The sequence below is a fragment of the Podarcis bocagei genome (assembly GCF_964188305.1).
Source record: "Podarcis bocagei genome assembly, chromosome: 8".
Lineage (NCBI taxonomy): Eukaryota > Metazoa > Chordata > Lepidosauria > Squamata > Lacertidae > Podarcis > Podarcis bocagei.
The window spans coordinates 2,135,160-2,147,216 of NC_138133.1; the positions used below are offsets into that span (position 1 = coordinate 2,135,160).

General features: G+C 43.9%; 1 long non-coding RNA gene across 1 annotated transcript in view; it reads left to right on the forward strand.

The window, feature by feature from the left end:
• Positions 1-1,833: 1,833 nt before the first annotated feature.
• LOC308592640 overlaps positions 1,834-12,057 on the forward strand; it is a 37,586-nt gene continuing 27,362 nt past the window's right edge. The window contains exon 1 of the long non-coding RNA XR_014010593.1: positions 1,834-2,086. This is a non-coding gene — a long non-coding RNA (uncharacterized lncRNA). The remainder of the gene's footprint in view (positions 2,087-12,057) is intronic.

Sequence of the window (12,057 nt, forward strand, 5' to 3'; positions counted from 1 at the left end):
GGTTTCGCTTCCAGCACTTTCAACTAAACCACACACACCGTATCTGCAGACTTATGCACATAGCCTACCCCCCTTGTCAATACAAGGCACTGTTCCAACTCTACCCTGCTTGGCATTCTATCAAAATAGCTTCATATTATTAAAACTCTCCAAGGCTTACAAAGTCAAACCTCGGACGTTTACTGTACACATTAACAGGACTTATTCCACAGTCTCATAATAAATCTTTATAACCACATATGGCTGGCTGGGTTATAAATATCATCTGTAAAGAGTAATAAAAAAATTCAGCATACAGAAAAGTGTCTTCATAATTTAAGGCTTTTTTAAAGATCTGCTCTGTCTTTTCTCTTAATCAAAATACTATATTTCAGACAGTAAAATAGAATTAACTCAATTCATATCTTGGGCATATAGAATCGAAAGGCTACCTGGGAGAAGCATGCAACTACAAATCCTCATGACTCAATAAACATGAGTTCCTTCAATTAGAGCTATATGGGAATACCCTAATGACCCCATGAATTAAGAGAGAGTGAAGGAGGGAGAGAGAAAAGGGAAAACTTAAGCCCTTTCAATGAGGAACTGAGCCTGGAAGTTTATAGAAACCTTGTGTCCTACCCAGAAGAAAGAAACCAAGCTCTGTTTTTTCACATGCCCTTTATTTAACAAATAATAATAAACTACCTTATGAATAAAACAAAAAGTCATAAAGTGTATCTCTTTCTGTTTTCACCACATAAAAGCCAACCACCACCATACATTTTTCATGTACATAAGTTAAAATGTGGCCTTCTACGTAGACATTTGTAATATATTTCCTCAATGGGTAGAAATAGTTAAAAGACATATCTTCTTCAATGGTTTCTGATGGCTGGTAACTATGAGTGGAACATGACCACATACTTGGGCAGAGGTCAGAAATGTGTGTTTTTGCAGCTGGCTTGCAAGAAGCAGCACGTGAGACCTGCAAGCGTCGTGGGCTGTCGCTTTGCAGGAACTGGTGCTGCTTTAAAGACTTGCACACCATTTTTAGAGAGGGAAGATCTTGTGACGATGACGCCAACTAAATTTTACTCAGAGTAGACACTTTAAAATGAATGGACTTAATGCTAGCCATTTTCATAAATTTAAACTGCTATACTCTTGAGTAGGACTAGCAACTCTTAGTTACGTCTTGTTTGGACTAGCATATCATTCTCAGTGCCGGGCTGCTTTTTAAAAGTGTTTGGAAACTTTTGCTGGTGCAAAATGCTACTGCTAAAGTTTTGATAACATTATGTCCCTGGAACATATGACTTATTTACTGTTCCTGTTGCATTGATTACATATTCCACTTCTGGGCCCCGTACAAGGTAGCGATTAATGGTTCCTGCCTTTAAAGCCCTAAATACCCAAAGGACCAGCTCCTTCACTATGAAGCTGCTGCCCTCTAACACAGGGGTCGGCAACCTAAGGCCCGGGGGCTGGAGCCGGCCCAATCGCCTTCTCAATCCGGCCTGTGGATGGTTCAGGAATCAGTGTGTTTTTACATGAGTAGAATGTGTCCTTTTATTTAAAATGCACCTCTGGGTTATTTGTGGGGGATAGGAATTCGTTCACCCCCCCCCCCCCGCCCCGAAATATATTCCGGCCCACCACATGGTCTGAGGGACGGTGGAGCGGCCCACAACCTGCTCTAGAGCCCTGCTCTAATGTCTTTGGCAAGTTATGCCTCCATCTGAGGCGCTCTTGGTGGGAACTTGTGGTTTGATCTGATTTGATTTGTGGAAGATTACTGCAGTCAAACCAACAATTCATGTTTTCCCAGATGGGGGCATGAAGGGCCTGAGGCTCACAGAGTTTTCCTGTACACTTGCTAGAGAGAACTTGTGTGAGGTCACTTCCTTTGTCTGTCTTTAGCAGGAAGCTGTAGAGCTACAAACTTCCTGCCTGCCTGGGCAGCCTTGTCGTTCTTCAGCCAAGCTGACCACACCTGCCTGCCTGACACCATTTTTTAACTTACATTTTGTGCTTTTGTAACTTAGTAGTTTTAAACCTGCCTTCTTTTTGCTACAGTAAACTGCTATATCAAGATGTAGATTATGTAAGTAAATACTTTTTATTTCTTCATAAAACAATGTTTGTGTGATGATTGTTTTTAAGGAGAGAAAAGGGATAATACCAGGAAAATCAAGCATCGTGGACTATTATTGTAGAAGGTTAAATAAACCTTGTCTTTGCTTCCAGGTTTAAGCTGCAAATGATGGTATTCTGATGATCTCACTCATGTGGGCATGGAAGGATAATATCTAAACCATATACAGTGGTACCTCGGGTTATATACGCTTCAGGTTACAGACTCCGCTAACCCAGAAATAGTACCTCAGGTTAAGAACTTTGCTTCAGGGTGAGAACAGAATCGCACAGCAGCGGCGCGGTGGCAGTGGGAGGCCCCATTAGCTAAAGTGGTGCTTCAAGTTAAGAACGGACCTCTGGAACGAATTAAGTACTTAACCCGAGGTAGCACTGTATATCCTCTCCTAGTATTTAAATCCATCCCCACAAGATGTATTCCACTTTTCTAACAACAAATGATGAGCTCACAAAGTGGCTCACAATAATCCCAGCAGCATTAAAAATACTACAAGCCTTGCAGTCACTGTATGTGAGAGTAGGGTGGTGCAAAAGGGAGCAGGGCTGCTGCTCCTTTAATGCTTCTCTAGCAGAGGGGCTCATCACCTAAGTGACAACTATGAAAGTGGCAGGAGCCATGTCCTGCTCCGTCCCTGACCACCATGCGCCTGCTCTCTGTGGCTCCATAAAGGTCGTGACGGAATTCCCTGCTTGGGTCAATCCATCTGGCATTCGCCCTGTTGACTTTTGTTTCTTGACTGCTAAAAAGTGTATATATTCCAGCAAGTGTTTTAATTTGTTTGGCTAACTAGTTTTGGATTTGTTTTATTCTGTAACCCTGCCTGCAAAAAGTTTTGTGGTGGGTTTTTTTAAAGCGGCTTTAATACATTTTTGATGGTTTTTAGCATTTACTCTGCAAGCTGCCTTGGAGCATCCACAGATTGGAAAGCAGAATGTACATTTTGGAAAGAGAGGGGAGCAAGAAGGGATAAGCCCAGGCACCCGCTCCTGTTCCAGCTGGACAGAGGCAGAGAGGTGGAGGTGAAGAATTCCCCAGGCTCTGTTTTCGCTGGGCCTCCTGCCACCTGCTGGCCTTGTGGAAAGGATTCCAATAGAGAGAGGAAGGCAGGCGGGAGGAACAACAGGCAAAGGACCTGGCCTGTTTCTCGCCACAGAGAGAGTTCCTTATTTTTATATTATTAAGTGTGATTTTATTAATAACTTCCAGTGTTATTTGTAAGCTGTGTCGGAAGGACTTGTGTGCTGAAAGGCCGGGTATAAATAACAGCAATAAATAGTAAAGGTAAAGGGACCCCTGACCATTAGGTCCAGTCATGACCGACTCTGGGGTTGCACTCGATCTCGCTCTATAGGCCAAGGGAGGCGGCGTTTGTCTGCACACAGCTTCCAGGTCATGTGGCCAACATGACTAAGCCGCTTCTGGCGAACCAGAGCAGCGCACAGAAACGCTGTTTACCTTCCCGCCGGAGCGGTACCTATTGATCTACTTGCACTTTGAAGTGCTTTTGAACTGCTAGGTTGGCAGGAGCAGGGACTGAGCAACGGGAGCTCACCCCATTGCGGGGATTCAAACCGCAAACCTTCTGATCAGCAAGTACTAGGCTCTGTGGTTTAACCCACAGCGCCACCCGCGTCCCCAATAAATAGATAAATAAATAAATCGGAGCAAACTCACTGGCTTGCACTGAATTTTGTTGGTATATTGGCATAGGGTTGGTGGAGTGAAATTTTTCTTCTGCCCTAAGCCCTGCCCCAGACTAACGGTTCTTCCCTCCTGACTAATGGTCCTGGCCCTACCTGATGGGAAATTCACTAGCAGGTGAAGCAAACGAGACAAAAGAAAACGAACAAGAGATACACACTTGCAAATCATTCTAGTAGAGTGATACATCAGAGGTGATGACATAGGGTTTTTTTCCTGCTGAAATTGTAACTTGCAAAAAAAAAAAGTATTTTTTTCCTACCCTTAATCTCCCATAAAAAATACCACAATGTGCCTCAGCAAAGCAAAGCAGTCATCATATTTCAGGTGCAATTTTCCAAAGATCTTCTGATGAGTACTTCATGTCTCTTAACAACAGCCAGATTGATGACAGCTGACTTGCCCTCCTGGTTTACTTCCAGTTCTCCCTAACTATCTTTCTGATTCAGTGAACCCATTTTATAAACTCCAAGTCCACTTGTCAAGGAAAAAATAATTTATTTGCACTCTGACTGTTAATGATGGAACATTTGACTCAACCATCTTTCAGCTGGCAAAACACCCATTGAAGTAAGTGGGAGTGAGACTTGGTCGGAGGTCTGTTGTGTGACCTCACCCTTACCAGAAGGGATGTGTATTCTGGAATATGTCACAGACCCAAGGGGCTGATCTAGTGCAACTGAGATGCTTCTGATATTCTTCTTGAAAGATCCTTTATCACTTCTCTTGTTCTTGTTGTTGTGGACTGTGACATGCAGTGCTGAGGAGGTGAAGTTAACCCTTTCTCTCTGTATCATTTTCCTGATTAAGAAGCCCCACCCAGATGCTGTTTCCCCTACAGAGGAGATGCTGCTGTTTCTCCCTCTGGCAATGAAACTCTCTGCTCCCTTGGATGTCCTGCTCTGCCATTGAGTGGGAAATCCACAGCCCGCTATGGCCCCTTAGCCACCCTTCCAGGGAGCATAAAATTGTCCCCTTAAAGAGCTTAGGATATTTTAAAGGCTGGAGAGAAACAAAAAGATATTTGCCTGTTGCTGCAGTTACTTCAAAGCAGGTGTCAGGTGGGTGTCTCTTGGGAGAGCTGTCAAGAACTTGGGTGCCATCACAGAAAAGGTCCTCTCCCTAGTAGCAACAGGCTCATATCTGGGGGTGAGGGAGAAAGGAGGTTCTTTTGAGGTAGCAAGTGATGCCTGGTAAATCAGTGGGATAGAGACTCACCGGGGGGGGGGGCAGGCAGAGTTTAATGGTCCCCTGGTGGGGGCAGAGAATGGTTTGTAGTGGGTTGTAGGCAGAGTCCTCAGTCACTACCAGGTGACCTATTTGTTGAGCTTTCTTCCTGATTTATTTGTGGGGAAGTTAGATGACATTGTGTTAAGCAAATATTAGGAGTGAACAGGAAATGCTTTCAAGCTAGAAAGAAAATAGACTGCACCTTGAGCCTGCCCTGAGACCTTGCTCCTTCCCCATGACCCTCCAGATGTTGCTGAACTGCAACTCACATCAGCCCTAGCAAGCCTGGCCAGTGGGCAGGGATGATGAGAGTTGTCCTTCAGCAAGATCAGGAGGGCCAAAAGTTCCCCACATGTGCCCTAGAGAGCCAGAAAAACAAGGGCGCTAAAACTTGAAGAATTCTGAAAGGACTAGAGATCTTAAATGCAGTATGTTGGAGTGGGGTGGGAGGAACGGGACTACAGATACCCTGTTCATAAATCAGCACAAGTCAGCAATCACAACAAACAAGCTTGAACAAATTGTTGAAAGGCATTTTAATTTAGAAGATCACAACCTTTAGACTTGGCGTCATTTCCAAAAGGAAAAAATAATAATCTTAGGGCATCAGATGAAGATAGAAGCTCTGGGGAAGTAGTGGTGGAGACAACAATGTTGCAAGTTAATGCAAAACAGGAAAAAAATGAAACACAAGTAGCAAAATATTTGATTTCATTTAGCAAATACTGTAATAAAATAAAATTAATACATGCCAGGTGCCCATATGGTTGTCAATCATCTCAGTATATTTGCACTCAGTGCCAAAACAGTGGGTGGCAGAGGAAGGTTCCTTCTTACTCAACAACTGGAAAGAAGGCAGCCTCCAGGTTTTGCCTTGCATCTCCATATGCAAAAAGGCTAGAAAATTACTGTTTTGGAAATGCTTAAAATTTAGGCCTGGAACATCTTTAGGAGAAATACTACCCCTCTATGTCAACAATCCCTAAAAAAACAGTCTCATTCAAAGTGACCATGAGTTGCAAGATGTGAAGAATAAGATCACAAACGGGTGGGTGGGTGTGTTTTAAGAAATTATTCAAGAACAGCTGAATCCAGTACATTTCTACACAGAAGTAAGGGGTAGAGCAATCCAAAGGAGGAAGACTGGGAGCCACTTCTGCATCGGAAGCCCTGACAGCTTGTGGCAGTTGGAACAGAAAGTGGGGTGTTCCAGAGGTGAACCTCGGGGTTGGCAGGGTTGGCCAACCCTGGGTGCAAGCCCAGGGGAGGTGCAAAAACCATGCCCCTCCACTCTGGTTAGGAAGCTGCCTGCCCACTCACCTGTCTGTACACTCCCTGGGGCACTTCTCCATTGCTCCAGACAGCCGACATCTCCTTGCCAAGGGTGCAAGGGATGGGGGGGGGGGGAGGCGCGGACATAGCCTCTTGCCAAGGGCACAAGGGAGCCTATGGATGCCTCTGGGTATCCCCCCCCCTTTTTTCTTTTTGCCGTAACATCTCCAAGTTAATACAGCAGAAGGGCCTGAATTGGATCCCTCTTCTGGACTGGTGTAAATTCTGGTGGATTCATGGCTGCTAACTACTGCTGGTGAGAATGACCCATGCTTTCCCCAGGCGCAGGCGGCCAGAGGCAGATTATGGGGAGCACAACTGGTTTGGTTGCCCTGGAGTGCTAGAGGTGGAGGATCAATGAATTTTGGCATCGCACAGGGTGCCATTGAAATCTGAGGCCCCGAGGGGATCCAAAACACACACCTGCTGGCCTCTGAATTGGTTCTGCCATGCAGCTAATCAATTGTATGAGTTTAGTGAATTAATCTGGTGGTTAAATTTGCATTCATTTGCACACTGGGTAACAGTTCCAAAGTTTCCTTTTTCTAAAGATAACACATTATTTCCCTGTGGGAGAGAAAAGAAGAGAAGCCTATTTTAAGGTGATGCTGGCCATGTGAATTTTTTATAAGCACTAGTAGATCTCTTTGTGTGCGTGCACACAATTTGATTCTTTGTTGGTCATTTGTTCTATATTTCATTATGCTTTAATGATTTTATTGTACACCACCACAATATATTTTTAATGACTTGGTAGTTCAGAGATCGTCTTATAAACAAACTCACGTATACACATGCTGCCAGGCTAACCCAAGGAAACCATTTTAGTTAATGAAAAGTTTAAAAGTCTGTGAATCTAACAATTTATTCAATTAAACATAGAAGTAGGAAACTGCCTTATCTCGAATCGAGAGCATTGGTCCATCTCGCTCAGTATCGTCTGCAGACTCTACACAGCCTGGCAGTAGCTGTCCAGAGTTTCAGGCAGGGATGCTCTCACAGCCCTACCTGGGACTGAGCCTGGCACCTTGTGCATGCAAGGAAGAAGCTCTGCTGCTAACCAGGTCCCTTCCTCAGCATGGAAGCTCTGCTCTCCATCACTGCTTGTTTCAGTGCTCTGGCTTTGCCTCTTTCTCATCTGCCTCCACTGAAGTGGGGTAATTTGACCATTTTTCTCTGTTTGGGGATCATTCTGTTTCTCAATCCAAAGTCACACGGCAGAATTGCCTAGCTTCAGAGGAGGCTATTGAGTGAATCTCTGCATGAGTCACTGTGCTGAGGAGACACAGTCAGAACAGTAATTCCCACAGAGATGTGGGCAGTGAATAGCCCAGTGGGCTATTCAGAGTGTGTGTTGCATGCAAGCACATTTATTTAAAGTTTAAACAAAAGCAGAGGCTTCCTGCAACAAAAAGCAACTTCCGGGGGAGATGGTTTTCAGTGAGAAATGAGAGTGGGAGGTGGTCCACAGCCTTTCCCTCCCCTGCCACTTTTCTGCTGTAATCTCATCTATCCCAAAACACACACAGTTGCTTTCATCCCACAAGTATTTTTCATTACAACCCTGTACAACCACATAGGAGGAAGGGAGCAGGGTGGAGAGTTCCTGGGAAAAAGCAGGGAAAAGAGTTGAATAAACCCTTCCCTACTGCTTTTCCAACAAAAATTGTTCCCTCCCAAAGCTGCTTTTTAATAACCAGCCATTGGGGATTAAAGACATGAATTTGCATACAGCACACCATTTTAAAACTGTGTGCTTCCACTCTGACAAGTTTAGGACACACTGGGCTTCATTAATTAAACTCCCACAAATCAGACATCATTAATGTCCTCTCAACAATATATGAACCCGGTTTTATGTAGGGAAGGGGGGAAACCACCTCCAAGTCTGCTAATGAAGATCTCCTTGAATGAGGTTTGGGCCATATGGATGCCATTTGGAATGAACAGTGAGAATGTACAGGTCAGCCTGCACTTTAGTGTCTGTCTATCCATCTGTTTTCACATTACTTGCAAATTATAGAATCCTCCAGACCCAAATGATCATAAATCAGTACTATGAGCATGTACACTTTCCCCATCTGTCATAAAACAATGAATTAAATTCAGGGCTGTCAAAATAATGCCGCTGCAGATTTGCCTTCTTCTGAGCAGAAGGAATACAAAGCTCCATCTCATTGCCATAATTTATGGTCTCCCTGGGAGATGTGGGCGATTAGGGTTGGCCCACCAACACACAGAAAAACAGTAGGAACTCCAATAACTCCAAATGGAAATCTTGGGTCAAATTTATCAAACCAATCAGAGAGAAATCTATTTCTGTTTGGAGAAGGAGGAGATATATTGCATGTTTAGGGTACGAGGAGAGCTTTGGAACATTTGGCTATTCGGTATTTGTGAGTTTTGGAATTCCTAGCTTAAATAGTATCACCAAAGGGCCATGTGATGTATTAGACATGGGCACCTTTTTTAGCCAAATAAAATATACAACTGCAAGCAAAGAGGTTTTTCAATGTTAACAACAACATATTTGTGCAAATGATGTAACTGAAAATTTTCTAGGTAGGACTTTAAAAAAGCAGAGCTCCAGTACTGGAAAAATATACCGGCTGAAAAATGAAATGTTAGAAAGGGCTCAAAACCCAAAATATATTGTAGGGCAAACATGGTGAACAGACTTCACAAATGAAGAGAATGTATAGCACCCTTTAAAATGGGGTGCATGGCTTGGAACAAATCAAAATGCTGCTTCTTCTTTTAACATTAAATAGAAAAACATGCTAACATTGGTTCATACCAAAAATAAAAGTTTGCATTTGAAAGTTCCACAGTGCTAAATTCTGACTATGTAGTAGGTTTTAAAACTTTTTTCTACCAAGAAAGCCCTGTCTTCTACGGAACTCCTTGGTTTTAAGGCCATGTGGCCACTTCAGACGCACTCTTTGCCAACCTCCAATATCCAATTTATCACAGCCTTCTGAAGTTAGGCAGGCAGTGACAGGGGACAGGCACTTCTCTCTGGCCGGGTCCTCCATCTTGAATTCCTTCTCCAGAAAAGCTTGCCTGGGACCAGGCATTTCAGAATTTTATCTAGTTGTGTTTTTAAAAAACACACAAACATATCTGAGAATATTTGACAAAATGCTCCCCTTGGGGAGAAAGTCAAAGAAGAAGAAAAAATTATAATTTCTTTCAGCAAAAAAAAAAAAAATGGTTCTGGGAAATTCTAGCTCAGCTTTAGGAAATAAGCATTACAGTATAGGCTGGATCTAGAGGAAGTTAGTAAATGGTGCTGAGACTTAATGGTGGTTTCAGTGGAGTTAAGGGTTTTTAACTTCATTTAGATCCAGCCCAAATTGTTTGAGCCTGAACTGTAACTAGGAAGAATTTTGTCAAACATTTAATTTTATTGAATTGATTTGGCCTTTAGATGGGGCAAGTGAAAATAAAGATAAAATAAGTAGATGTAGTGCAATGAACTAGAGATATTTTATTAGCCTGTCAAGCTTTTTATGGGTGTTTGAAACTAGGGGTAGGCAAATGAACATCCCTTGTGCATCATGGTGACCAGTGGGGAGGGGGAGAGGGGGTCACTCCAGCCTTCGTCTATCCCTAGTGTCAGTGGGGCTGGGCCTGCTTAGCTGGAGTGCCCCACTCTCCCCCTGCCACCCAGGAATGCTCCTCACCAGCCACGGATTGCTCTGAGACATCCAGCCTGACTTGAGGGGTCCACAGTGGTCTATGCATCATTATAAATTACATATTATTACAAATTACCTTAAACCCTTGATTTTGGTATCTTAGGATCAGTTTGTACCACCAGAGGCTTCTCCTGGACTTCACCTTGCAAGGGATGAAGGCTGCACGTCTGAATGTTTCACCAAATCATTCTCTGCATATAGAAAACTATCTTGTCAGTGCTAAGTTTTGGCTAGTATTTCCTTTGCATGCTAATTTCCATGTGCATAAGGGTTTATTACCCACCTCCTCTCGGAATCATTCAAATATTCAACCCCATCAACTGCAGGCTGGTGTGGTATCCTCCAGGGAAACAACCACCTAATTCTGTTCCTTGTATAATCCACCCCTTCATTTGTATTGGGTTTGTTAGGGAAGAACACTTCTTAGAGCAACTGGGCTGGCTCAAAAAAATTTGCCAATACAAATGGCTAAAGCATGAGAAGTGTGTCACAGCTTTCTCTATGTTAGTTGCTGGAGATGCATCTCCTCAAGATAAATGAATATTATCTAAGCATACCGGTAATTGCAAAAGCCTGATTCTCATTGAGGTAGTAAATGGGGGGGGGGGGCTGTAATTGCTAATATACACTCACATGATTGGATGTTGCTCTGGGGGGAGGGAATCACCACCCATTGCAAGCCAGCAAATCAAGGAGTTCTAGCCTAGCCTCTCTGGCATGCTACTTTTCTACGTGCAGGGATATTTGTTAATCTTTACCAGTTTATTTATCTGACATCAGCTTTGAATTTCAGTCTGAAGTGGTTGAGTCTGATCCCAGCTTTGGAACTGGGCCTGGTCCCATTTTCACTTCAGGCCTGAATGCACCGAGACCTGAAGCAGCATCAGGCCTCCACCCTCGTCCCGTCTGCATATGGAGCCGCCCAGAGTGGCTGGGAAACCCAGCCAGATGGACGGGGTATAAATAATAAAACTACTTCTTCTTCTTCTTCTTCTTCTTCTTCTTCTTCTTCTTCTTCTTCTTCTTCTTCTTCTTCTTCTTCTTCTTTAATATTTACAGGGCTCTGGAAAGAACAAGTGCTTTGACCTAAATGTTATACTATTCAAAAATGCATCAATACTATATAAGTGTAGAATTCAATGTTGCCCTCTTCTGATTGTTAAATCAGTGCAAGCATTTTAGCTTGCTAGATGGCATGGACCCCCATCTCCTGTGTGCTGCTCTGGGGACACACCTGATCCTGTAGTAGAGGGGAGTGGGGGAGGGAGTTGCACACAATTACTCAAAGTAGATCCAATAAAAAATAGACCTAAGTTAATTCTGCTCATTAATTTCAATAGTTCTGCTCTGAGTTAGGGCTGCCACCTTTGGTCGGGCAAAATAATGGACAGGTAGGGCAAAATATGAGACAGGTCAGGGGGGAATGGGGGGCTAAAATTACCTCAAAGTAATCTGTTACTCTCTTGCATGCTCTGACTCCAAGTCTCCATCTCTGATCCACCCATCTCTGCCCAAGTAAAAACTCTTTCCCACTCCACACCCCCCCCATTCTCCACCAGGTCCATGCAAACCTCTCGCTCTCCAAGTCCCACCTAGCCCCCTCTGCCTACGCAAAACCTGAGACTCCACAGTGGCAGTCCTGTGCGCTGCCACCCCACTCTCTCAATCTCTGTGACCCACTCTCTGACCTCGCAAAAACTCTCTCTTTCAAACCCCTCCTCCTGCCTCCTGCCATAACTCTCGCTCTTGGCCCTCCTCTGCCTGCACAAGCTCCCGCTCAAGTTCTCACTCTCTTCCTCCCACCGGGCTCAGCCTGCATACTTTTGAGGATGAAGATGAGCTTGAGTACATGAAAAAAGCCAACCTGTTTGAAGTCTAAACACGATAGGGGATACTTTTCTCCAAAAATGGATGATCACACTTTTTCTAGGGATGGGTGGCAACCCTACAGGTTAC